This window comes from Electrophorus electricus, chromosome 3, assembly GCF_041902795.1.
Source record: "Electrophorus electricus isolate QZ-2024a chromosome 3, ASM4190279v1, whole genome shotgun sequence".
NCBI classification, from domain to species: Eukaryota; Metazoa; Chordata; class Actinopteri; order Gymnotiformes; family Gymnotidae; genus Electrophorus; species Electrophorus electricus.
Window position 1 is genome coordinate 14,071,468 of NC_137499.1, and position 27,907 is coordinate 14,099,374.

Genomic DNA, 27,907 nt, shown 5'->3' on the forward strand with positions numbered 1-27,907 from the left:
CAATGTATGTAAAACATAAAGAACACAGTTACAATCTACTTATTGCAAACTATAGAACAAACTGTTTTCTCTTAAACTAATCTTTGAAAGTTTCTTCTTAACTTGCATGAGATATTAGTTGAGAAAACAATGTTTCACTCTAAAACAGAGTTTAAGGTACTTACAATGCTTCGAAATGCTGTTTTAATGTATGTAAAACATAAAGAACACAGTTTAAATCTACTTGAAAACACAATGTCTTGCCCTGAAACACTGTTTAATCACTTACAATGCCTTGAAATGCTGTTTCAATGTATGTAAAACATAAAGAACACAGTTACAATCTACATATTGCAAACTATAGAACAGACTGTTTTCTCTTAAATTAATCTTTGAAAGTTTCTTCTTAACTTGCATTAGATATTAGTTGAGAAAACAATGTTTGGCTCTAAAACAGAGTTTAAGGTACTTACAATGCTTCGAAATGCTGTTTTAATGTATCTGAAACATAAAGAACACAGTTTAAATCTACTTGAAAACACAATGTCTTGCCCTGAAACACTGTTTAATCACTTACAATGCCTTGAAACGCTGTTTCAATGTATGTAAAACATGAAGAACACAGTTACAATCTACTTATTGCAAACTATAGAACAGACTGTTTTCTCTTAAACTAATCTTTGAAAGTTTCTTCTTAACTTGCATGAGATATTAGTTGAAAAAACAATGTTTGGCTCTAAAACAGAGTTTAAGGTACTTACAAAGCTTTGAAATGCTGTTTTAATGTATGTAAAACATAAATAACGCAGTTTAAATCTACTTATTGCAAACTATAGAACAGACTGTTTTCTCTTAAACTAATCTTTGAAAGGAAAGTTTCTTCTTAACTTGCATGAGATAATAGTTAAGAAAACAATGTTTGGCTCTAAAACAGAGTTTAAGGTACTTACAATGCTTCGAAATGCTGTTTTAATGTATGTAAAACATAAAGAACACAGTTTAAATCTACTTGAAAACACAATGACTTGCCCTGAAACACTGTTTAATCACTTACAGTGCCTTGAAACGCTATTTCAATGTATGTAAAACATAAAGAAAACAGTTACAATCTACTTATTGCAAACTATAGAACAGACTGTTTTCTCTTAAATTAATCTTTGAAAGTTTCTTCTTAACTTGCATGAGATATTAGTTGAGAAAACAATGTTTGGCTCTAAAACAGAGTTTAAGGTACTTACAAAGCTTTGAAATGCTGTTTTAATGTATGTAAAACATAAATAACGCAGTTTAAATCTACTTATTGCAAACTATAGAACAGACTGTTTTCTCTTAAACTAATCTTTGAAAGGAAAGTTTCTTCTTAACTTGCATGAGATAATAGTTGAGAAAACAATGTTTGGCTCTAAAACAGAGTTTAAGGTACTTACAATGCTTCGAAATGCTGTTTTAATGTATGTAAAACATAAAGAACACAGTTACAATCTACTTATTGCAAACTATAGAACAGACTGTTTTCTCTTAAATTAATCTTTGAAAATTTCTTCTTAACTTGCATGAGATATTAGTTGAGAAAACAATGTTTGGCTCTAAAACAGTGTTTAAGGTACTTACAATGCCTTGAAACGCTGTTTCAATGTATGTAAAACATAAAGAACACAGTTACAATCTACTTATTGCAATCTATAGAACAGACTGTTTTCTCTTAAACTAATCTTTGAAAGGAAAGTTTCTTCTTAACTTGCATGAGATAATAGTTGAGAAAACAATGTTTGGCTCTAAAACAGAGTTTAAGGTACTTACAATGCTTCGAAATGCTGTTTTATTGTATGTAAAACATAAAGAATACAGTTTAAATCTACTAGAAAACACAATGTCTTGCCCTGAAACACTGTTTAATCACTTACAATGCCTTGAAACGCTATTTCATTGTATGTAAAACATAAAGAAAACAGTTACAATCTACTTATTGCAAACTATAGAACAGACTGTTTTCTCTTAAATTAATCTTTGAAAGTTTCTTCTTAATTTGCATGAGATATTAGTTGAGAAAACAATGTTTGACTCTAAAACAGAGTTTAAGGTACTTACAATGCCTTGAAACGCTGTTTCAATGTATGTAAAACATAAAGAACACAGTTACAATCTACTTATTGCAAACTATAGAACAAACTGTTTTCTCTTAAACTAATCTTTGAAAGTTTCTTCTTAACTTGCATGAGATATTAGTTGAGAAAACAATGTTTCGCTCTAAAACAGAGTTTAAGGTACTTACAATGCTTCGAAATGCTGTTTTAATGTATGTAAAACATAAAGAACACAGTTTAAATCTACTTGAAAACACAATGTCTTGCCCTGAAACACTGTTTAATCACTTACAATGCCTTGAAATGCTGTTTCAATGTATGTAAAACATAAAGAACACAGTTACAATCTACATATTGCAAACTATAGAACAGACTGTTTTCTCTTAAATTAATCTTTGAAAGTTTCTTCTTAACTTGCATTAGATATTAGTTGAGAAAACAATGTTTGGCTCTAAAACAGAGTTTAAGGTACTTACAATGCTTCGAAATGCTGTTTTAATGTATCTGAAACATAAAGAACACAGTTTAAATCTACTTGAAAACACAATGTCTTGCCCTGAAACACTGTTTAATCACTTACAATGCCTTGAAACGCTGTTTCAATGTATGTAAAACATGAAGAACACAGTTACAATCTACTTATTGCAAACTATAGAACAGACTGTTTTCTCTTAAACTAATCTTTGAAAGGAAAGTTTCTTCTTAATTTGCATGAGATAATAGTTGAGAAAACAATGTTTGGCTCTAAAACAGAGTTTAAGGTACTTACAATGCTTCGAAATGCTGTTTTAATGTATGTAAAACATAAAGAACACAGTTTAAATCTACTTGAAAACACAATGTCTTGCCCTGAAACACTGTTTAATCACTTACAATGCCTTGAAACGCTGTTTCAATGTATGTAAAACATAAAGAAAACAGTTACAATCTACTTATTGCAAACTATAGAACAGACTGTTTTCTCTTAAATTAATCTTTGAAAGTTTCTTCTTAACTTGCATGAGATATTAGTTGAGAAAACAATGTTTGGCTCTAAAACAGAGTTTAAGGTACTTACAAAGCTTTGAAATGCTGTTTTAATGTATGTAAAACATAAATAACGCAGTTTAAATCTACTTATTGCAAACTATAGAACAGACTGTTTTCTCTTAAACTAATCTTTGAAAGGAAAGTTTCTTCTTAACTTGCATGAGATAATAGTTGAGAAAACAATGTTTGGCTCTAAAACAGAGTTTAAGGTACTTACAATGCTTCGAAATGCTGTTTTAATGTATGTAAAACATAAAGAACACAGTTTAAATCTACTTGAAAACACAATGTCTTGCCCTGAAACACTGTTTAATCACTTACAATGCCTTGAAACGCTATTTCAATGTATGTAAAACATAAAGAAAACAGTTACAATCTACTTATTGCAAACTATAGAACAGACTGTTTTCTCTTAAATTAATCTTTGAAAGTTTCTTCTTAACTTGCATGAGATATTAGTTGAGAAAACAATGTTTGGCTCTAAAACAGAGTTTAAGGTACTTACAAAGCTTTGAAATGCTGTTTTAATGTATGTAAAACATAAATAACGCAGTTTAAATCTACTTATTGCAAACTATAGAACAGACTGTTTTCTCTTAAACTAATCTTTGAAAGGAAAGTTTCTTCATAACTTGCATGAGATAATAGTTGAGAAAACAATGTTTGGCTCTAAAACAGAGTTTAAGGTACTTACAATGCTTCGAAATGCTGTTTTAATGTATGTAAAACATAAAGAACACAGTTACAATCTACTTATTGCAAACTATAGAACAGACTGTTTTCTCTTAAATTAATCTTTGAAAGTTTCTTCTTAACTTGCATGAGATATTAGTTGAGAAAACAATGTTTGGCTCTAAAACAGTGTTTAAGGTACTTACAATGCCTTGAAACGCTGTTTCAATGTATGTAAAACATAAAGAACACAGTTACAATCTACTTATTGCAAACTATAGAACAGACTGTTTTCTCTTAAACTAATCTTTGAAAGGAAAGTTTCTTCTTAACTTGCATGAGATAATAGTTGAGAAAACAATGTTTGGCTCTAAAACAGAGTTTAAGGTACTTACAATGCTTCGAAATGCTGTTTTATTGTATGTAAAACATAAAGAATGCAGTTTAAATCTACTAGAAAACACAATGTCTTGCCCTGAAACACTGTTTAATCACTTACAATGCCTTGAAACGCTGTTTCAATGTATGTAAAACATAAAGAACACAGTTACAATCTACTTATTGCAAACTATAGAACAGACTGTTTTCTCTTAAACTAATCTTTGAAAGTTTCTTCTTAACTTGCATGAGATAGTAGTTGAAAAAACAATGTTTGGCTCTAAAACAGAGTTTAAGGTACTTACAATGCTTCGAAATGCTGTTTTAATGTATGTAAAACATAAAGAACACAGTTTAAATCTACTAGAAAACACAATGTCTTGCCCTGAAACACTGTTTAATCACTTACAATGCCTTGAAATGCTGTTTCAATGTATGTAAAACATAAAGAACACAGTTACAATCTACTTATTGCAAACTATAGAACAAACTGTTTTCTCTTAAACTAATCTTTGAAAGTTTCTTCTTAACTTGCATGAGATATTAGTTGAGAAAACAATGTTTCGCTCTAAAACAGAGTTTAAGGTACTTACAATGCTTCGAAATGCTGTTTTAATGTATGTAAAACATAAAGAACACAGTTTAAATCTACTTGAAAACACAATGTCTTGCCCTGAAACACTGTTTAATCACTTACAATGCCTTGAAATGCTGTTTCAATGTATGTAAAACATAAAGAACACAGTTACAATCTACATATTGCAAACTATAGAACAGACTGTTTTCTCTTAAATTAATCTTTGAAAGTTTCTTCTTAACTTGCATTAGATATTAGTTGAGAAAACAATGTTTGGCTCTAAAACAGAGTTTAAGGTACTTACAATGCTTCGAAATGCTGTTTTAATGTATCTGAAACATAAAGAACACAGTTTAAATCTACTTGAAAACACAATGTCTTGCCCTGAAACACTGTTTAATCACTTACAATGCCTTGAAACGCTGTTTCAATGTATGTAAAACATAAAGAACACAGTTACAATCTACTTATTGCAAACTATAGAACAGACTGTTTTCTCTTAAACTAATCTTTGAAAGGAAAGTTTCTTCTTAATTTGCATGAGATAATAGTTGAGAAAACAATGTTTGGCTCTAAAACAGAGTTTAAGGTACTTACAATGCTTCGAAATGCTGTTTTAATGTATGTAAAACATAAAGAACACAGTTTAAATCTACTTGAAAACACAATGTCTTGCCCTGAAACACTGTTTAATCACTTACAATGCCTTGAAAAGCTGTTTCAATGTATGTAAAACATAAAGAAAACAGTTACAATCTACTTATTGCAAACTATAGAACAGACTGTTTTCTCTTAAATTAATCTTTGAAAGTTTCTTCTTAACTTGCATGAGATATTAGTTGAGAAAACAATGTTTGGCTCTAAAACAGAGTTTAAGGTACTTACAAAGCTTTGAAATGCTGTTTTAATGTATGTAAAACATAAATAACGCAGTTTAAATCTACTTATTGCAAACTATAGAACAGACTGTTTTCTCTTAAACTAATCTTTGAAAGGAAAGTTTCTTCTTAACTTGCATGAGATAATAGTTGAGAAAACAATGTTTGGCTCTAAAACAGAGTTTAAGGTACTTACAATGCTTCGAAATGCTGTTTTAATGTATGTAAAACATAAAGAACGCAGTTTAAATCTACTAGAAAACACAATGCCTTGCCCTGAAACACTGTTTAATCACTTACAATGCCTTGAAACGCTGTTTCAATGTATGTAAAACATAAAGAACACAGTTACAATCTACTTATTGCAAACTATAGAACAGACTGTTTTCTCTTAAACTAATCTTTGAAAGTTTCTTCTTACCTTGCATGAGATAGTAGTTGAAAAAACAATGTTTGGCTCTAAAACAGAGTTTAAGGTACTTACAATGCTTCGAAATGCTGTTTTAATGTATGTAAATCATAAAGAACACAGTTTAAATCTACTAGAAAACACAATGTCTTGCCCTGAAACACTGTTTAATCACTTACAATGCCTTGAAACGCTGTTTCAATGTATGTAAAACATAAAGAACACAGTTACAGTCTACTTATTGCAAACTATAGAACAGACTGTTTTCTCTTAAATTAATCTTTGAAAGTTTCTTCTTAACTTGCATGAGATATTAGTTGAAAAAACAATGTTTGGCTCTAAAACAGAGTTTAAGGTACTTACAAAGCTTTGAAATGCTGTTTTAATGTATGTAAAACATAAAGAACGCAGTTTAAATCTACTTATTGCAAACTATAGAACAGACTGTTTTCTCTTAAACTAATCTTTGAAAGTTTCTTCTTAACTTGCATGAGATATTAGTTGAGAAAACAATGTTTGGCTCTAAAACAGAGTTTAAGGTACTTACAAAGCTTTGAAATGCTGTTTTAATGTATGTAAAATATAAAGAACGCAGTTTAAATCTACTTATTGCAAACTATAGAACAGACTGTTTTCTCTTAAACTAATCTTTGAAAGGAATGTTTCTTCTTAACTTGCATGAGATAATAGTTGAGAAAACAATGTTTGGCTCTAAAACAGAGTTTAAGGTACTTACAATGCTTCGAAATGCTGTTTTAATGTATGTAAAACATAAAGAACACAGTTTAAATCTACTTGAAAACACAATGTCTTGCCCTGAAACACTGTTTAATCACTTACAATGCCTTGAAACGCTGTTTCAATGGATGTAAAACATAAAGAACACAGTTACAATCTACTTATTGCAAACTATAGAACAGACTGTTTTCTCTTAAACTAATCTTTGAAAGGAAAGTTTCTTCTTAACTTGCATGAGATAATAGTTGAGAAAACAATGTTTGGCTCTAAAACAGAGTTTAGGGTACTTACAATGCTTCGAAATGCTGTTTTAATGTATGTAAAACATAAAGAACGCAGTTTAAATCTACTTGAAAACACAATGTCTTGCCCTGAAACACTGTTTAATCACTTACAATGCCTTGAAACGCTGTTTCAATGTATGTAAAACATAAAGAACACAGTTACAATCTACTTATTGCAAACTATAGAACAGACTGTTTTCTCTTAAATTAATCTTTGAAAGTTTCTTCTTAACTTGCATGAGATATTAGTTGAAAAAACAATGTTTGGCTCTAAAACAGAGTTTAAGGTACTTACAAAGCTTTGAAATGCTGTTTTAATGTATGTAAAACATAAAGAACGCAGTTTAAATCTACTTATTGCAAACTATAGAACAGACTGTTTTCTCTTAAACTAATCTTTGAAAGGAAAGTTTCTTCTTAACTTGCATGAGATAATAGTTGAGAAAACAATGTTTGGCTCTAAAACAGAGTTTAAGGTACTTACAATGCTTCGAAATGCTGTTTTAATGTATGTAAATCATAAAGAACACAGTTTAAATCTACTAGAAAACACAATGTCTTGGCCTGAAACACTGTTTAATCACTTACAATGCCTTGAAATGCTGTTTCAATGTATGTAAAACATAAAGAACACAGTTACAATCTACTTATTGCAAACTATAGAACAGACTGTTTTCTCTTAAATTAATCTTTGAAAGTTTCTTCTTAACTTGCATGAGATATTAGTTGAAAAAACAATGTTTGGCTCTAAAACAGAGTTTAAGGTACTTACAAAGCTTTGAAATGCTGTTTTAATGTATGTAAAACATAAAGAACGCAGTTTAAATCTACTTATTGCAAACTATAGAACAGACTGTTTTCTCTTAAACTAATCTTTGAAAGGAAAGTTTCTTCTTAACTTGCATGAGATAATAGTTGAGAAAACAATGTTTGGCTCTAAACCAGAGTTTAAGGTACTTACAATGCTTCGAAATGCTGTTTTAATGTATGTAAAACATAAAGAACACAGTTTAAATCTACTTGAAAACACAATGTCTTGCCCTGAAACACTGTTTAATCACTTACAATGCCTTGAAACGCTGTTTCAATGTATGTAAAACATAAAGAACACAGTTACAATCTACTTATTGTAAACTATAGAACAGACTGTTTTCTCTTAAATTAATCTTTGAAAGTTTCTTCTTAACTTGCATGAGATATTAGTTGAGAAAACAATGTTTGGCTCTAAAACAGAGATTAAGGTACTTACAATGCTTCGAAATGCTGTTTTAATGTATGTAAAACATAAAGAACACAGTTTCAATCTACTTGAAAACACAATGTCTTGCCCTGAAACACTGTTTAATCACTTACAATGCCTTGAAACGCTGTTTCAATGTATGTAAAACATAAAGAACACAGTTACAATCTACTTATTGCAAACTATAGAACAGACTGTTTTCTCTTAAACTAATCTTTGAAAGGAAAGGTTCTTCTTAACTTGCATGAGATAATAGTTGATTAAACAATGTTTGGCTCTAAATCAGAGTTTAAGGTACTTACAATGCTTCGAAATGCTGTTTTAATGTATGTAAAACATAAAGAACACAGTTTAAATCTACTTGAAAACACAATGTCTTGCCCTGAAACACTGTTTAATCACTTACAATGCCTTGAAACGCTGTTTCAATGTATGTAAAACATAAAGAACACAGTTACAGTCTACTTATTGCAAACTATAGAACAGACTGTTTTCTCTTAAATTAATCTTTGAAAGTTTCTTCTTAACTTGCATGAGATATTAGTTGAAAAAACAATGTTTGGCTCTAAAACAGAGTTTAAGGTACTTACAAAGCTTTGAAATGCTGTTTTAATGTATGTAAAACATAAAGAACGCAGTTTAAATCTACTTATTGCAAACTATAGAACAGACTGTTTTCTCTTAAACTAATCTTTGAAAGTTTCTTCTTAACTTGCATGAGATATTAGTTGAGAAAACAATGTTTGGCTCTAAAACAGAGTTTAAGGTACTTACAAAGCTTTGAAATGCTGTTTTAATGTATGTAAAATATAAAGAACGCAGTTTAAATCTACTTATTGCAAACTATAGAACAGACTGTTTTCTCTTAAACTAATCTTTGAAAGGAATGTTTCTTCTTAACTTGCATGAGATAATAGTTGAGAAAACAATGTTTGGCTCTAAAACAGAGTTTAAGGTACTTACAATGCTTCGAAATGCTGTTTTAATGTATGTAAAACATAAAGAACACAGTTTAAATCTACTTGAAAACACAATGTCTTGCCCTGAAACACTGTTTAATCACTTACAATGCCTTGAAACGCTGTTTCAATGGATGTAAAACATAAAGAACACAGTTACAATCTACTTATTGCAAACTATAGAACAGACTGTTTTCTCTTAAACTAATCTTTGAAAGTTTCTTCTTAACTTGCATGAGATATTAGTTGAAAAAACAATGTTTGGCTCTAAAACAGAGTTTAAGGTACTTACAAAGCTTTGAAATGCTGTTTTAATGTATGTAAAACATAAAGAACGCAGTTTAAATCTACTTATTGCAAACTATAGAACAGACTGTTTTCTCTTAAACTAATCTTTGAAAGGAAAGTTTCTTCTTAACTTGCATGAGATAATAGTTGAGAAAACAATGTTTGGCTCTAAAACAGAGTTTAAGGTACTTACAATGCTTCGAAATGCTGTTTTAATGTATGTAAAACATAAAGAACACAGTTTAAATCTACTTGAAAACACAATGTCTTGCCCTGAAACACTGTTTAATCACTTACAATGCCTTGAAACGCTGTTTCAATTTATGTAAAACATAAAGAACACAGTTACAATCTACTTATTGCAAACTATAGAACAGACTGTTTTCTCTTAAATTAATCTTTGAAAGTTTCTTCTTAACTTGCATGAGATATTAGTTGAAAAAACAATGTTTGGCTCTAAAACAGAGTTTAAGGTACTTACAAAGCTTTGAAATGCTGTTTTAATGTATGTAAAACATAAAGAACGCAGTTTAAATCTACTTATTGCAAACTATAGAACAGACTGTTTTCTCTTAAACTAATCTTTGAAAGGAAAGTTTCTTCTTAACTTGCATGAGATAATAGGTGAGAAAACAATGTTTGGCTCTAAACCAGAGTTTAAGGTACTTACAATGCTTCGAAATGCTGTTTTAATGTATGTAAAACATAAAGAACACAGTTTAAATCTACTTGAAAACACAATGTCTTGCCCTGAAACACTGTTTAATCACTTACAATGCCTTGAAACGCTGTTTCAATGTATGTAAAACATAAAGAACACAGTTACAATCTACTTATTGTAAACTATAGAACAGACTGTTTTCTCTTAAATTAATCTTTGAAAGTTTCTTCTTAACTTGCATGAGATATTAGTTGAGAAAACAATGTTTGGCTCTAAAACAGAGATTAAGGTACTTACAATGCTTCGAAATGCTGTTTTAATGTATGTAAAACATAAAGAACACAGTTTCAATCTACTTGAAAACACAATGTCTTGCCCTGAAACACTGTTTAATCACTTACAATGCCTTGAAACGCTGTTTCAATGTATGTAAAACATAAAGAACACAGTTACAATCTACTTATTGCAAACTATAGAACAGACTGTTTTCTCTTAAACTAATCTTTGAAAGGAAAGGTTCTTCTTAAATTGCATGAGATAATAGTTGATTAAACAATGTTTGGCTCTAAATCAGAGTTTAAGGTACTTACAATGCTTCGAAATGCTGTTTTAATGTATGTAAAACATAAAGAACACAGTTTAAATCTACTTGAAAACACAATGTCTTGCCCTGAAACACTGTTTAATCACTTACAATGCCTTGAAACGCTGTTTCAATGTATGTAAAACATAAAGAACACAGTTACAATCTACTTATTGCAAACTATAGAACAGACTGTTTTCTCTTAAATTAATCTTTGAAAGTTTCTTCTTAACTTGCATGAGATATTAGTTGAAAAAACAATGTTTGGCTCTAAAACAGAGTTTAAGGTACTTACAAAGCTTTGAAATGCTGTTTTAATGTATGTAAAACATAAAGAACGCAGTTTAAATCTACTTATTGCAAACTATAGAACAGACTGTTTTCTCTTAAACTAATCTTTGAAAGGAAAGTTTCTTCTTAACTTGCATGAGATAATAGTTGAGAAAACAATGTTTGGCTCTAAAACAGAGTTTAAGGTACTTACAATGCTTCGAAATGCTGTTTTAATGTATGTAAATCATAAAGAACACAGTTTAAATCTACTAGAAAACACAATGTCTTGCCCTGAAACACTGTTTAATCACTTACAATGCCTTGAAATGCTGTTTCAATGTATGTAAAACATAAAGAACGCAGTTACAGTCTACTTATTGCAAACTATAGAACAGACTGTTTTCTCTTAAACTAATCTTTGAAAGGAAAGTTTCTTCTTAACTTGCATGAGATAATAGTTGAGAAAACAATGTTTGGCTCTAAAACAGAGTTTAAGGTACTTACAATGCTTCGAAATGCTGTTTTAATGTATGTAAAACATAAAGAATGCAGTTTAAATCTACTTGAAAACACAATGTCTTGCCCTGAAACACTGTTTAATCACTTACAATGCCTTGAAACGCTGTTTCAATGTATGTAAAACATAAAGAACACAGTTACAATCTACTTATTGCAAACTATAGAACAGACTGTTTTCTCTTAAACTAATCTTTGAAAGGAAAGTTTCTTCTTAACTTGCATGAGATAATAGTTGAGAAAACAATGTTTGGCTCTAAAACAGAGTTTAAGGTACTTACAATGCTTCGAAATGCTGTTTTAATGTATGTAAAACATAAAGAACACAGTTTAAATCTACTTGAAAACACAATGTCTTGCCCTGAAACACTGTGTAATCACTTACAATGCCTTGAAACACTGTTTCAATTTATGTAAAACATAAAGAACACAGTTACAATCTACTTATTGCAAACTATAGAACAGACTGTTTTCTCTTAAATTAATCTTTGAAAGTTTCTTCTTAACTTGCATGAGATATTAGTTGAAAAAACAATGTTTGGCTCTAAAACAGAGTTTAAGGTACTTACAAAGCTTCGAAATGCTGTTTTAATGTATGTAAAACATAAAGAACACAGTTTAAATCTACTTGAAAACACAATGTCTTGCCCTGAAACACTGTTTAATCACTTACAATGCCTTGAAACGCTGTTTCAATGTATGTAAAACATAAAGAACACAGTTACAATCTACTTATTGCAAACTATAGAACAGACTGTTTTCTCTTAAATTAATCTTTGAAAGTTTCTTCTTAACTTGCATGAGATATTAGTTGAGAAAACAATGTTTGGCTCTAAAACAGAGTTTAAGGTACTTACAATGCTTCGAAATGCTGTTTTAATGTATGTAAAACATAAAGAACACAGTTTAAATCTACTTGAAAACACAATGTCTTGCCCTGAAACACTGTTTAATCACTTACAATGCCTTGAAACGCTGTTTCAATGTATGTAAAACATAAAGAACACAGTTACAATCTACTTATTGCAAACTATAGAACAGACTGTTTTCTCTTAAACTAATCTTTGAAAGGAAAGGTTCTTCTTAACTTGCATGAGATAATAGTTGATTAAACAATGTTTGGCTCTAAATCAGAGTTTAAGGTACTTACAATGCTTCGAAATGCTGTTTTAATGTATGTAAAACATAAAGAACACAGTTTAAATCTACTTGAAAACACAATGTCTTGCCCTGAAACACTGTTTAATCACTTGCAATGCCTTGAAATGCTGTTTCAATGTATGTAAAACATAAAGAACACAGTTACAATCTACTTATTGCAAACTATAGAACAGACTGTTTTCTCTTAAATTAATCTTTGAAAGTTTCTTCTTAACTTGCATGAGATATTAGTTGAGAAAACAATGTTTGGCTCTAAAACAGAGTTTAAGGTACTTACAAAGCTTTGAAATGCTGTTTTAATGTATGTAAAACATAAAGAACGCAGTTTAAATCTACTTATTGCAAACTATAGAACAGACTGTTTTCTCTTAAACTAATCTTTGAAAGGAATGTTTCTTCTTAACTTGCATGAGATAATAGTTGAGAAAACAATGTTTGGCTCTAAAACAGAGTTTAAGGTACTTACAATGCTTCGAAATGCTGTTTTAATGTATGTAAAACATAAAGAACACAGTTTAAATCTACTTGAAAACACAATGTCTTGCCCTGAAACACTGTTTAATCACTTACAATGCCTTGAAACGCTGTTTCAATGTATGTAAAACATATAGAACACAGTTACAATCTACTTATTGTAAACTATAGAACAGACTGTTTTCTCTTAAATTAATCTTTGAAAGTTTCTTCTTAACTTTCATGAGATATTAGTTGAGAAAACAATGTTTGGCTCTAAAACAGAGTTTAAGGTACTTACAATGCTTCGAAATGCTGTTTTATTGTATGTAAAACATAAAGAACGCAGTTTAAATCTACTAGAAAACACAATGTCTTGCCCTGAAACACTGTTTAATCACTTACAATGCCTTGAAACGCTGTTTCAATGTATGTAAAACATAAAGAACACAGTTACAATCTACTTATTGCAAACTATAGAACAGACTTTTTTCTCTTAAACTAATCTTTGAAAGTTTCTTCTTAACTTGCATGAGATAGTAGTTGAAAAAACAATGTTTGGCTCTAAAACAGAGTTTAAGGTACTTACAATGCTTCGAAATGCTGTTTTAATGTATGTAAAACATAAAGAACACAGTTTAAATCTACTAGAAAACACAATGTCTTGCCCTGAAACACTGTTTAATCACTTACAATGCCTTGAAATGCTGTTTCAATGTATGTAGAACATAAAGAACACAGTTACAATCTACTTATTGCAAACTATAGAACAAACTGTTTTCTCTTAAACTAATCTTTGAAAGTTTCTTCTTAACTTGCATGAGATATTAGTTGAGAAAACAATGTTTCGCTCTAAAACAGAGTTTAAGGTACTTACAATGCTTCGAAATGCTGTTTTAATGTATGTAAAACATAAAGAACACAGTTTAAATCTACTTGAAAACACAATGTCTTGCCCTGAAACACTGTTTAATCACTTACAATGCCTTGAAATGCTGTTTCAATGTATGTAAAACATAAAGAACACAGTTACAATCTACATATTGCAAACTATAGAACAGACTGTTTTCTCTTAAACTAATCTATGAAAGGAAAGTTTCTTCTTAATTTGCATGAGATAATAGTTGAGAAAACAATGTTTGGCTCTAAAACAGAGTTTAAGGTACTTACAAAGCTTTGAAATGCTGTTTTAATGTATGTAAAACATAAATAACGCAGTTTAAATCTACTTATTGCAAACTATAGAACAGACTGTTTTCTCTCAAACTAATCTTTGAAAGGAAAGTTTCTTCTTAACTTGCATGAGATAATAGTTGAGAAAACAATGTTTGTCTCTAAAACAGAGTTTAAGGTACTTACAATGCTTCGAAATGCTGTTTTAATGTATGAAAAACATAAAGAACACAGTTTAAATCTACTTGAAAACACAATGTCTTGCCCTGAAACACTGTTAATCATTTACAATGCCTTGAAACGCTGTTTCAATGTATGTAAAACATAAAGAACACAGTTACAATCTACTTATTGCAAACTATAGAACAGACTGTTTTCTCTTAAATTAATCTTTGAAAGTTTCTTCTTAACTTGCATGAGATATTAGTTGAGAAAACAATGTTTGGCTCTAAAACAGAGTTTAAGGTACTTACAATGCCTTGAAACGCTGTTTCAATGTATGTAAAACATAAAGAACACAGTTACAATCTACTTATTGCAAACTATAGAACAGACTGTTTTCTCTTAAACTAATCTTTGAAAGGAATGTTTCTTCTTAACTTGCATGAGATAATAGTTGAGAAAACAATGTTTGGCTCTAAAACAGAGTTTAAGGTACTTACAATGCTTCGAAATGCTGTTTTAATGTATGTAAAACATAAAGAACACAGTTTAAATCTACTTGAAAACACAATGTCTTGCCCTGAAACACTGTTTAATCACTTACAATGCCTTGAAACGCTGTTTCAATGTATGTAAAACATAAAGAACACAGTTACAATCTACTTATTGTAAACTATAGAACAGACTGTTTTCTCTTAAATTAATCTTTGAAAGTTTCTTCTTAACTTTCATGAGATATTAGTTGAGAAAACAATGTTTGGCTCTAAAACAGAGTTTAAGGTACTTACAATGCTTCGAAATGCTGTTTTATTGTATGTAAAACATAAAGAACGCAATTTAAATCTACTAGAAAACACAATGTCTTGCCCTGAAACACTGTTTAATCACTTACAATGCCTTGAAACGCTGTTTCAATGTATGTAAAACATAAAGAACACAGTTACAATCTACTTATTGCAAACTATAGAACAGACTTTTTTCTCTTAAACTAATCTTTGAAAGTTTCTTCTTAACTTGCATGAGATAGTAGTTGAAAAAACAATGTTTGGCTCTAAAACAGAGTTTAAGGTACTTACAATGCTTCGAAATGCTGTTTTAATGTATGTAAAACATAAAGAACACAGTTTAAATCTACTAGAAAACACAATGTCTTGCCCTGAAACACTGTTTAATCACTTACAATGCCTTGAAATGCTGTTTCAATGTATGTAGAACATAAAGCACACAGTTACAATCTACTTATTGCAAACTATAGAACAAATTGTTTTCTCTTAAACTAATCTTTGAAAGTTTCTTCTTAACTTGCATGAGATATTAGTTGAGAAAACAATGTTTCGCTCTAAAACAGAGTTTAAGGTACTTACAATGCTTCGAAATGCTGTTTTAATGTATGTAAAACATAAAGAACACAGTTTAAATCTACTTGAAAACACAATGTCTTGCCCTGAAACACTGTTTAATCACTTACAATGCCTTGAAATGCTGTTTCAATGTATGTAAAACATAAAGAACACAGTTACAATCTACATATTGCAAACTATAGAACAGACTGTTTTCTCTTAAACTAATCTATGAAAGGAAAGTTTCTTCTTAATTTGCATGAGATAATAGTTGAGAAAACAATGTTTGGCTCTAAAACAGAGTTTAAGGTACTTACAATGCTTCGAAATGCTGTTTTAATGTATGTAAAACATAAAGAACACAGTTTAAATCTACTTGAAAACACAATGTCTTGCCCTGAAACACTGTTTAATCACTTACAATGCCTTGAAACGCTGTTTCAATGTATGTAAAACATAAAGAAAACAGTTACAATCTACTTATTGCAAACTATAGAACAGACTGTTTTCTCTTAAATTAATCTTTGAAAGTTTCTTCTTAACTTGCATGAGATATTAGTTGAGAAAACAATGTTTGGCTCTAAAACAGAGTTTAAGGTACTTACAAAGCTTTGAAATGCTGTTTTAATGTATGTAAATCATAAAGAACACAGTTTAAATCTACTTGAAAACACAATGTCTTGCCCTGAAACACTGTTAATCATTTACAATGCCTTGAAACGCTGTTTCAATGTATGTAAAACATAAAGAACACAGTTACAATCTACTTATTGCAAACTATAGAACAGACTGTTTTCTCTTAAATTAATCTTTGAAAGTTTCTTCTTAACTTGCATGAGATTAGTTGAGAAAACAATGTTTGGCTCTAAAACAGAGTTTAAGGTACTTACAATGCCTTGAAACGCTGTTTCAATGTATGTAAAACATAAAGAACACAGTTACAATCTACTTATTGCAAACTATAGAACAGACTGTTTTCTCTTAAACTAATCTTTGAAAGGAAAGTTTCTTCTTAACTTGCATGAGATAATAGTTGAGAAAACAATGTTTGGCTCTAAAACAGAGTTTAAGGTACTTACAATGCTTCGAAATGCTATTTTATTGTATGTAAAACATAAAGAACGCAGTTTAAATCTACTAGAAAACACAATGTCTTGCCCTGAAACACTGTTTAATCACTTACAATGCCTTGAAACGCTGTTTCAATGTATGTAAAACATAAAGAACACAGTTACAATCTACTTATTGCAAACTATAGAACAGACTGTTTTCTCTTAAACTAATCTTTGAAAGTTTCTTCTTAACTTGCATGAGATAGTAGTTGAAAAAACAATGTTTGGCTCTAAAACAGAGTTTAAGGTACTTACAATGCTTCGAAATGCTGTTTTAATGTATGTAAAACATAAAGAACACAGTTTAAATCTACTAGAAAACACAATGTCTTGCCCTGAAACTCTGTTTAATCACTTACAATGCCTTGAAATGCTGTTTCAATGTATGTAAAACATAAAGAACACAGTTACAATCTACTTATTGCAAACTATAGAACAAACTGTTTTCTCTTAAACTAATCTTTGAAAGTTTCTTCTTAACTTGCATGAGATATTAGTTGAGAAAACAATGTTTCGCTCTAAAACAGAGTTTAAGGTACTTACAATGCTTCGAAATGCTGTTTTAATGTATGTAAAACATAAAGAACACAGTTTAAATCTACTTGAAAACACAATGTCTTGCCCTGAAACACTGTTTAATCACTTACAATGCCTTGAAATGCTGTTTCAATGTATGTAAAACATAAAGAACACAGTTACAATCTACATATTGCAAACTATAGAACAGACTGTTTTCTCTTAAATTAATCTTTGAAAGTTTCTTCTTAACTTGCATTAGATATTAGTTGAGAAAACAATGTTTGGCTCTAAAACAGAGTTTAAGGTACTTACAATGCTTCGAAATGCTGTTTTAATGTATCTAAAACATAAAGAACACAGTTTAAATCTACTTGAAAACACAATGTCTTGCCCTGAAACACTGTTTAATCACTTACAATGCCTTGAAACGCTGTTTCAATGTATGTAAAACATGAACAACACAGTTACAATCTACTTATTGCAAACTATAGAACAGACTGTTTTCTCTTAAACTAATCTTTGAAAGGAAAGTTTCTTCTTAATTTGCATGAGATAATAGTTGAGAAAACAATGTTTGGCTCTAAAACAGAGTTTAAGGTACTTACAATGCTTCGAAATGCTGTTTTAATGTATGTAAAACATAAAGAACACAGTTTAAATCTACTTGAAAACACAATGTCTTGCCCTGAAACACTGTTTAATCACTTACAATGCCTTGAAACGCTGTTTCAATGTATGTAAAACATAAAGAAAACAGTTACAATCTACTTATTGCAAACTATAGAACAGACTGTTTTCTCTTAAATTAATCTTTGAAAGTTTCTTCTTAACTTGCATGAGATATTAGTTGAGAAAACAATGTTTGGCTCTAAACCAGAGTTTAAGGTACTTACAAAGCTTTGAAATGCTGTTTTAATGTATGTAAAACATAAATAACGCAGTTTAAATCTACTTATTGCAAACTATAGAACAGACTGTTTTCTCTCAAACTAATCTTTGAAAGGAAAGTTTCTTCTTAACTTGCATGAGATAATAGTTGAGAAAACAATGTTTGGCTCTAAAACAGAGTTTAAGGTAATTACAATGCTTCGAAATGCTGTTTTAATGTATGAAAAACATAAAGAACACAGTTTAAATCTACTTGAAAACACAATGTCTTGCCCTGAAACACTGTTAATCATTTACAATGCCTTGAAACGCTGTTTCAATGTATGTAAAACATAAAGAACACAGTTACAATCTACTTATTGCAAACTATAGAACAGACTGTTTTCTCTTAAATTAATCTTTGAAAGTTTCTTCTTAACTTGCATGAGATATTAGTTGAGAAAACAATGTTTGGCTCTAAAACAGAGTTTAAGGTACTTACAATGCCTTGAAACGCTGTTTCAATGTATGTAAAACATAAAGAACACAGTTACAATCTACTTATTGCAAACTATAGAACAGACTGTTTTCTCTTAAACTAATCTTTGAAAGGAAAGTTTCTTCTTAACTTGCATGAGATAATAGTTGAGAAAACAATGTTTGGCTCTAAAACAGAGTTTAAGGTACTTGCAATGCTACGAAATGCTGTTTTAATGTATGTAAAACATAAAGAACACAGTTTAAATCTACTTGAAAAAACAATGTCTTGCCCTGAAACACTGTTTAATCACTTACAATGCCTTGAAACGCTGTTTCAATGTATTTAAAACATAAAGAACACAGTTACAATCTACTTATTGTAAACTATAGAACAGACTGTTTTCTCTTAAACTAATCTTTGAAAGTTTCTTCTTAACTTGCATGAGATAGTAGTTGAAAAAACAATGTTTGGCTCTAAAACAGAGTTTAAGGTACTTACAAAGCTTTGAAATGCTGTTTTAACGTATGTAAAACATAAAGAACGCAGTTTAAATCTACTTATTGCAAACTATAGAACAGGTTGTTTTCTCTTAAACTAATCTTTGAAAGGAAAGTTTCTTCTTAACTTGCATGAGATAATAGTTGAGAAAACAATGTTTCGCTCTAAAACAGAGTTTAAGGTACTTACAATGCTTCGAAATGCTGTTTTAATGTATGTAAAACATAAAGAACGCAGTTTAAATCTACTTGAAAACACAATGTCTTGCCCTGAAACACTGTTTAATCACTTAAAATGCCTTGAAACTCTGTTTCAATGTATGTAAAACATAAAGAACACAGTTACAATCTACTTATTGCAAACTATAGAACAGACTGTTTTCTCTTAAACTAATCTTTGAAAGGAAAGTTTCTTCTTAACTTGCATGAGATAATAGTTGAGAAAACAATGTTTGGCTCTAAAACAGAGTTTAAGGTACTTACAATGCTACAAAATGCTGTTTTAATGTATGTAAAACATAAAGAACACAGTTTAAATCTACTTGAAAACACAATGTCTTGCCCTGAAACACTGTTTAATCACTTACAATGCCTTGAAACGCTGTTTCAATGTATGTAAAACATAAAGAACACAGTTACAATCTACTTATTGTAAACTATAGAACAGACTGTTTTCTCTTAAATTAATCTTTGAAAGTTTCTTCTTAACTTGCATGAGATATTAGTTGAGAAAACAATGTTTGGCTCTAAAACAGAGTTTAAGGTACTTACAATGCTTCGAAATGCTGTTATATTGTATGTAAAACATAAAGAACACAGTTTAAATCTACTAGAAAACACAATGTCTTGCCCTGAAACACTGTTTAATCACTTACAATGCCTTGAAACGCTGTTTCAATGTATGTAAAACATAAAGAACACAGTTACAATCTACTTATTGCAAACTATAGAACAGACTGTTTTCTCTTAAACTAATCTTTGAAAGTTTCTTCTTAACTTGCATGAGATATTAGTTGAGAAAACAATGTTTGGCTCTAAAACTGAGTTTAAGGTACTTAAAATGATTCAAAATGCTGTTTTAATGTATGTAAAACATAAATAACACAGTTTAAATCTACTTCAAAACACAATGTCTTGCCCTGAAACACTGTTTAATCACTTACAATGCCTTGAAACGCTGTTTCAATGTATGTAAAACATAAAGAACACAGTTACAATCTACTTATTGTAAACTATAGAACAGACTGTTTTCTCTTAAATTAATCTTTGAAAGTTTCTTCTTAACTTGCATGAGATATTAGTTGAGAAAACAATGTTTGGCTCTAAAACAGAGTTTAAGGTACTTACAATGCTTCGAAATGCTGTTTTATTGTATGTAAAACATAAAGAACGCAGTTTAAATCTACTAGAAAACACAATGTCTTGCCCTGAAACACTGTTTAATCACTTACAATGCCTTGAAACGCTGTTTCAATGTATGTAAAACATAAAGAACACAGTTACAATCTACTTATTGTAAACTATAGAACAGACTGTTTTCTCTTAAACTAATCTTTGAAAGTTTCTTCTTAACTTGCATGAGATAGTAGTTGAAAAAACAATGTTTGGCTCTAAAACAGAGTTTAAGGTACTTACAAAGCTTTGAAATGCTGTTTTAACGTATGTAAAACATAAAGAACGCAGTTTAAATCTACTTATTGCAAACTATAGAACAGGTTGTTTTCTCTTAAACTAATCTTTGAAAGGAAAGTTTCTTCTTAACTTGCATGAGATAATAGTTGAGAAAACAATGTTTGGCTCTAAAACAGAGTTTAAGGTACTTACAATGCTTCGAAATGCTGTTTTAATGTATGTAAAACATAAAGAACGCAGTTTAAATCTACTTGAAAACACAATGTCTTGCCCTGAAACACTGTTTAATCACTTAAAATGCCTTGAAACTCTGTTTCAATGTATGTAAAACATAAAGAACACAGTTACAATCTACTTATTGCAAACTATAGAACAGACTGTTTTCTCTTAAACTAATCTTTGAAAGGAAAGTTTCTTCTTAACTTGCATGAGATAATAGTTGAGAAAACAATGTTTGGCTCTAAAACAGAGTTTAAGGTACTTACAATGCTTCGAAATGCTGTTTTAATGTATGTAAAACATAAAGAACGCAGTTTAAATCTACTTGAAAACACAATGTCTTGCCCTGAAACACTGTTTAATCACTTAAAATGCCTTGAAACACTGTTTCAATGTATGTAAAACATAAAGAACACAGTTACAATCTACTTATTGCAAACTATAGAACAGACTGTTTTCTCTTAAACTAATCTTTGAAAGGAAAGTTTCTTCTTAACTTGCATGAGATAATAGTTGAGAAAACAATGTTTGGCTCTAAAACAGAGTTTAAGGTACTTACAATGCTACGAAATGCTGTTTTAATGTATGTAAAACATAAAGAACACAGTTTAAATCTACTTGAAAACACAATGTCTTACCCTGAAACACTGTTTAATCACTTACAATGCCTTGAAACGCTGTTTCAATGTATGTAAAACATAAAGAACACAGTTACAATCTACTTATTGTAAACTATAGAACAGACTGTTTTCTCTTAAATTAATCTTTGAAAGTTTCTTCTTAACTTGCATGAGATATTAGTTGAGAAAACAATGTTTGGCTCTAAAACAGAGTTTAAGGTACTTACAATGCTTCGAAATGCTGTTTTATTGTATGTAAAACATAAAGAACGCAGTTTAAATCTACTAGAAAACACAATGTCTTGCCCTGAAACACTGTTTAATCACTTACAGTGCCTTGAAACGCTGTTTCAATGTATGTAAAACATAAAGAACACAGTTACAATCTACTTATTGTAAACTATAGAACAGACTGTTTTCTCTTAAACTAATCTTTGAAAGTTTCTTCTTAACTTGCATGAGATAGTAGTTGAAAAAACAATGTTTGGCTCTAAAACAGAGTTTAAGGTACTTACAAAGCTTTGAAATGCTGTTTTAACGTATGTAAAACATAAAGAACGCAGTTTAAATCTACTTATTGCAAACTATTGAACAGGTTGTTTTCTCTTAAACTAATCTTTGAAAGGAAAGTTTCTTCTTAACTTGCATGAGATAATAGTTGAGAAAACAATGTTTCGCTCTAAAACAGAGTTTAAGGTACTTACAATGCTTCGAAATGCTGTTTTAATGTATGTAAAACATAAAGAACGCAGTTTAAATCTACTTGAAAACACAATGTCTTGCCCTGAAACACTGTTTAATCACTTAAAATGCCTTGAAACTCTGTTTCAATGTATGTAAAACATAAAGAACACAGTTACAATCTACTTATTGCAAACTATAGAACAGACTGTTTTCTCTTAAACTAATCTTTGAAAGGAAAGTTTCTTCTTAACTTGCATGAGATAATAGTTGAGAAAACAATGTTTGGCTCTAAAACAGAGTTTAAGGTACTTACAATGCTTCGAAATGCTGTTTTAATGTATGTAAAACATAAAGAACGCAGTTTAAATCTACTTGAAAACACAATGTCTTGCCCTGAAACACTGTTTAATCACTTAAAATGCCTTGAAACACTGTTTCAATGTATGTAAAACATAAAGAACACAGTTACAATCTACTTATTGCAAACTATAGAACAGACTGTTTTCTCTTAAACTAACCTTTGAAAGGAAAGTTTCTTCTTAACTTGCATGAGATAATAGTTGAGAAAACAATGTTTGGCTCTAAAACAGAGTTTAAGGTACTTACAATGCTACGAAATGCTGTTTTAATGTATGTAAAACATAAAGAACACAGTTTAAATCTACTTGAAAACACAATGTCTTACCCTGAAACACTGTTTAATCACTTACAATGCCTTGAAACGCTGTTTCAATGTATGTAAAACATAAAGAACACAGTTACAATCTACTTATTGTAAACTATAGAACAGACTGTTTTCTCTTAAATTAATCTTTGAAAGTTTCTTCTTAACTTGCATGAGATATTAGTTGAGAAAACAATGTTTGGCTCTAAAACAGAGTTTAAGGTACTTACAATGCTTCGAAATGCTGTTTTATTGTATGTAAAACATGAAGAACGCAGTTTAAATCTACTAGAAAACACAATGTCTTGCCCTGAAACACTGTTTAATCACTTACAATGCCTTGAAACGCTGTTTCAATGTATGTAAAACATAAAGAACACAGTTACAATCTACTTATTGTAAACTATAGAACAGACTGTTTTCTCTTAAACTAATCTTTGAAAGTTTCTTCTTAACTTGCATGAGATAGTAGTTGAAAAAACAATGTTTGGCTCTAAAACAGAGTTTAAGGTACTTACAAAGCTTTGAAATGCTGTTTTAACGTATGTAAAACATAAAGAACGCAGTTTAAATCTACTTATTGCAAACTATTGAACAGGTTGTTTTCTCTTAAACTAATCTTTGAAAGGAAAGTTTCTTCTTAACTTGCATGAGATAATAGTAGAGAAAACAATGTTTCGCTCTAAAACAGAGTTTAAGGTACTTACAATGCTTCGAAATGCTGTTTTAATGTATGTAAAACATAAAGAACGCAGTTTAAATCTACTTGAAAACACAATGTCTTGCCCTGAAACACTGTTTAATCACTTAAAATGCCTTGAAACTCTGTTTCAATGTATGTAAAACATAAAGAACACAGTTACAATCTACTTATTGCAAACTATAGAACAGACTGTTTTCTCTTAAACTAATCTTTGAAAGGAAAGTTTCTTCTTAACTTGCATGAGATAATAGTTGAGAAAACAATGTTTGGCTCTAAAACAGAGTTTAAGGTACTTACAATGCTTCGAAATGCTGTTTTAATGTATGTAAAACATAAAGAACGCAGTTTAAATCTACTTGAAAACACAATGTCTTGCCCTGAAACACTGTTTAATCACTTAAAATGCCTTGAAACACTGTTTCAATGTATGTAAAACATAAAGAACACAGTTACAATCTACTTATTGCAAACTATAGAACAGACTGTTTTCTCTTAAACTAATCTTTGAAAGGAAAGTTTCTTCTTAACTTGCATGAGATAATAGTTGAGAAAACAATGTTTGGCTCTAAAACAGAGTTTAAGGTACTTACAATGCTACGAAATGCTGTTTTAATGTATGTAAAACATAAAGAACACAGTTTAAATCTACTTGAAAACACAATGTCTTGCCCTGAAACACTGTTTAATCACTTACAATGCCTTGAAACGCTGTTTCAATGTATGTAAAACATAAAGAACACAGTTACAATCTACTTATTGTAAACTATAGAACAGACTGTTTTCTCTTAAATTAATCTTTGAAAGTTTCTTCTTAACTTGCATGAGATATTAGTTGAGAAAACAATGTTTGGCTCTAAAACAGAGTTTAAGGTACTTACAATGCTTCGAAATGCTGTTATATTGTATGTAAAACATAAAGAACACAGTTTAAATCTACTAGAAAACACAATGTCTTGCCCTGAAACACTGTTTAATCACTTACAATGCCTTGAAACGCTGTTTCAATGTATGTAAAACATAAAGAACACAGTTACAATCTACTTATTGTAAACTATAGAACAGACTGTTTTCTCTTAAACTAATCTTTGAAAGTTTCTTCTTAACTTGCATGAGATAGTAGTTGAAAAAACAATGTTTGGCTCTAAAACAGAGTTTAAGGTACTTACAAAGCTTTGAAATGCTGTTTTAACGTATGTAAAACATAAAGAACGCAGTTTAAATCTACTTATTGCAAACTATTGAACAGGTTGTTTTCTCTTAAACTAATCTTTGAAAGGAAAGTTTCTTCTTAACTTGCATGAGATAATAGTTGAGAAAACAATGTTTCGCTCTAAAACAGAGTTTAAGGTACTTACAATGCTTCGAAATGCTGTTTTAATGTATGTAAAACATAAAGAACGCAGTTTAAATCTACTTGAAAACACAATGTCTTGCCCTGAAACACTGTTTAATCACTTAAAATGCCTTGAAACTCTGTTTCAATGTATGTAAAACATAAAGAACACAGTTACAATCTACTTATTGCAAACTATAGAACAGACTGTTTTCTCTTAAACTAATCTTTGAAAGGAAAGTTTCTTCTTAACTTGCATGAGATAATAGTTGAGAAAACAATGTTTGGCTCTAAAACAGAGTTTAAGGTACTTACAATGCTTCGAAATGCTGTTTTAATGTATGTAAAACATAAAGAACGCAGTTTAAATCTACTTGAAAACACAATGTCTTGCCCTGAAACACTGTTTAATCACTTAAAATGCCTTGAAACACTGTTTCAATGTATGTAAAACATAAAGAACACAGTTACAATCTACTTATTGCAAACTATAGAACAGACTGTTTTCTCTTAAACTAACCTTTGAAAGGAAAGTTTCTTCTTAACTTGCATGAGATAATAGTTGAGAAAACAATGTTTGGCTCTAAAACAGAGTTTAAGGTACTTACAATGCTACGAAATGCTGTTTTAATGTATGTAAAACATAAAGAACACAGTTTAAATCTACTTGAAAACACAATGTCTTACCCTGAAACACTGTTTAATCACTTACAATGCCTTGAAACGCTGTTTCAATGTATGTAAAACATAAAGAACACAGTTACAATCTACTTATTGTAAACTATAGAACAGACTGTTTTCTCTTAAATTAATCTTTGAAAGTTTCTTCTTAACTTGCATGAGATATTAGTTGAGAAAACAATGTTTGGCTCTAAAACAGAGTTTAAGGTACTTACAATGCTTCGAAATGCTGTTTTATTGTATGTAAAACATAAAGAACGCAGTTTAAATCTACTAGAAAACACAATGTCTTGCCCTGAAACACTGTTTAATCACTTACAATGCCTTGAAACGCTGTTTCAATGTATGTAAAACATAAAGAACACAGTTACAATCTACTTATTGTAAACTATAGAACAGACTGTTTTCTCTTAAACTAATCTTTGAAAGTTTCTTCTTAACTTGCATGAGATAGTAGTTGAAAAAACAATGTTTGGCTCTAAAACAGAGTTTAAGGTACTTACAAAGCTTTGAAATGCTGTTTTAACGTATGTAAAACATAAAGAACGCAGTTTAAATCTACTTATTGCAAACTATTGAACAGGTTGTTTTCTCTTAAACTAATCTTTGAAAGGAAAGTTTCTTCTTAACTTGCATGAGATAATAGTAGAGAAAACAATGTTTCGCTCTAAAACAGAGTTTAAGGTACTTACAATGCTTCGAAATGCTGTTTTAATGTATGTAAAACATAAAGAACGCAGTTTAAATCTACTTGAAAACACAATGTCTTGCCCTGAAACACTGTTTAATCACTTAAAATGCCTTGAAACTCTGTTTCAATGTATGTAAAACATAAAGAACACAGTTACAATCTACTTATTGCAAACTATAGAACAGACTGTTTTCTCTTAAACTAATCTTTGAAAGGAAAGTTTCTTCTTAACTTGCATGAGATAATAGTTGAGAAAACAATGTTTGGCTCTAAAACAGAGTTTAAGGTACTTACAATGCTTCGAAATGCTGTTTTAATGTATGTAAAACATAAAGAACGCAGTTTAAATCTACTTGAAAACACAATGTCTTGCCCTGAAACACTGTTTAATCACTTAAAATGCCTTGAAACACTGTTTCAATGTATGTAAAACATAAAGAACACAGTTACAATCTACTTATTGCAAACTATAGAACAGACTGTTTTCTCTTAAACTAATCTTTGAAAGGAAAGTTTCTTCTTAACTTGCATGAGATAATAGTTGAGAAAACAATGTTTGGCTCTAAAACAGAGTTTAAGGTACTTACAATGCTACGAAATGCTGTTTTAATGTATGTAAAACATAAAGAACACAGTTTAAATCTACTTGAAAACACAATGTCTTGCCCTGAAACACTGTTTAATCACTTACAATGCCTTGAAACGCTGTTTCAATGTATGTAAAACATAAAGAACACAGTTACAATCTACTTATTGTAAACTATAGAACAGACTGTTTTCTCTTAAATTAATCTTTGAAAGTTTCTTCTTAACTTGCATGAGATATTAGTTGAGAAAACAATGTTTGGCTCTAAAACAGAGTTTAAGGTACTTACAATGCTTCGAAATGCTGTTATATTGTATGTAAAACATAAAGAACACAGTTTAAATCTACTAGAAAACACAATGTCTTGCCCTGAAACACTGTTTAATCACTTACAATGCCTTGAAACGCTGTTTCAATGTATGTAAAACATAAAGAACACAGTTACAATCTACTTATTGCAAACTATAGAACAGACTGTTTTCTCTTAAACTAATCTTTGAAAGTTTCTTCTTAACTTGCATGAGATATTAGTTGAGAAAACAATGTTTGGCTCTAAAACTGAGTTTAAGGTACTTAAAATGATTCAAAATGCTGTTTTAATGTATGTAAAACATAAATAACACAGTTTAAATCTACTTCAAAACACAATGTCTTGCCCTGAAACACTGTTTAATCACTTACAATGCCTTGAAACGCTGTTTCAATGTATGTAAAACATAAAGAACACAGTTACAATCTACTTATTGTAAACTATAGAACAGACTGTTTTCTCTTAAATTAA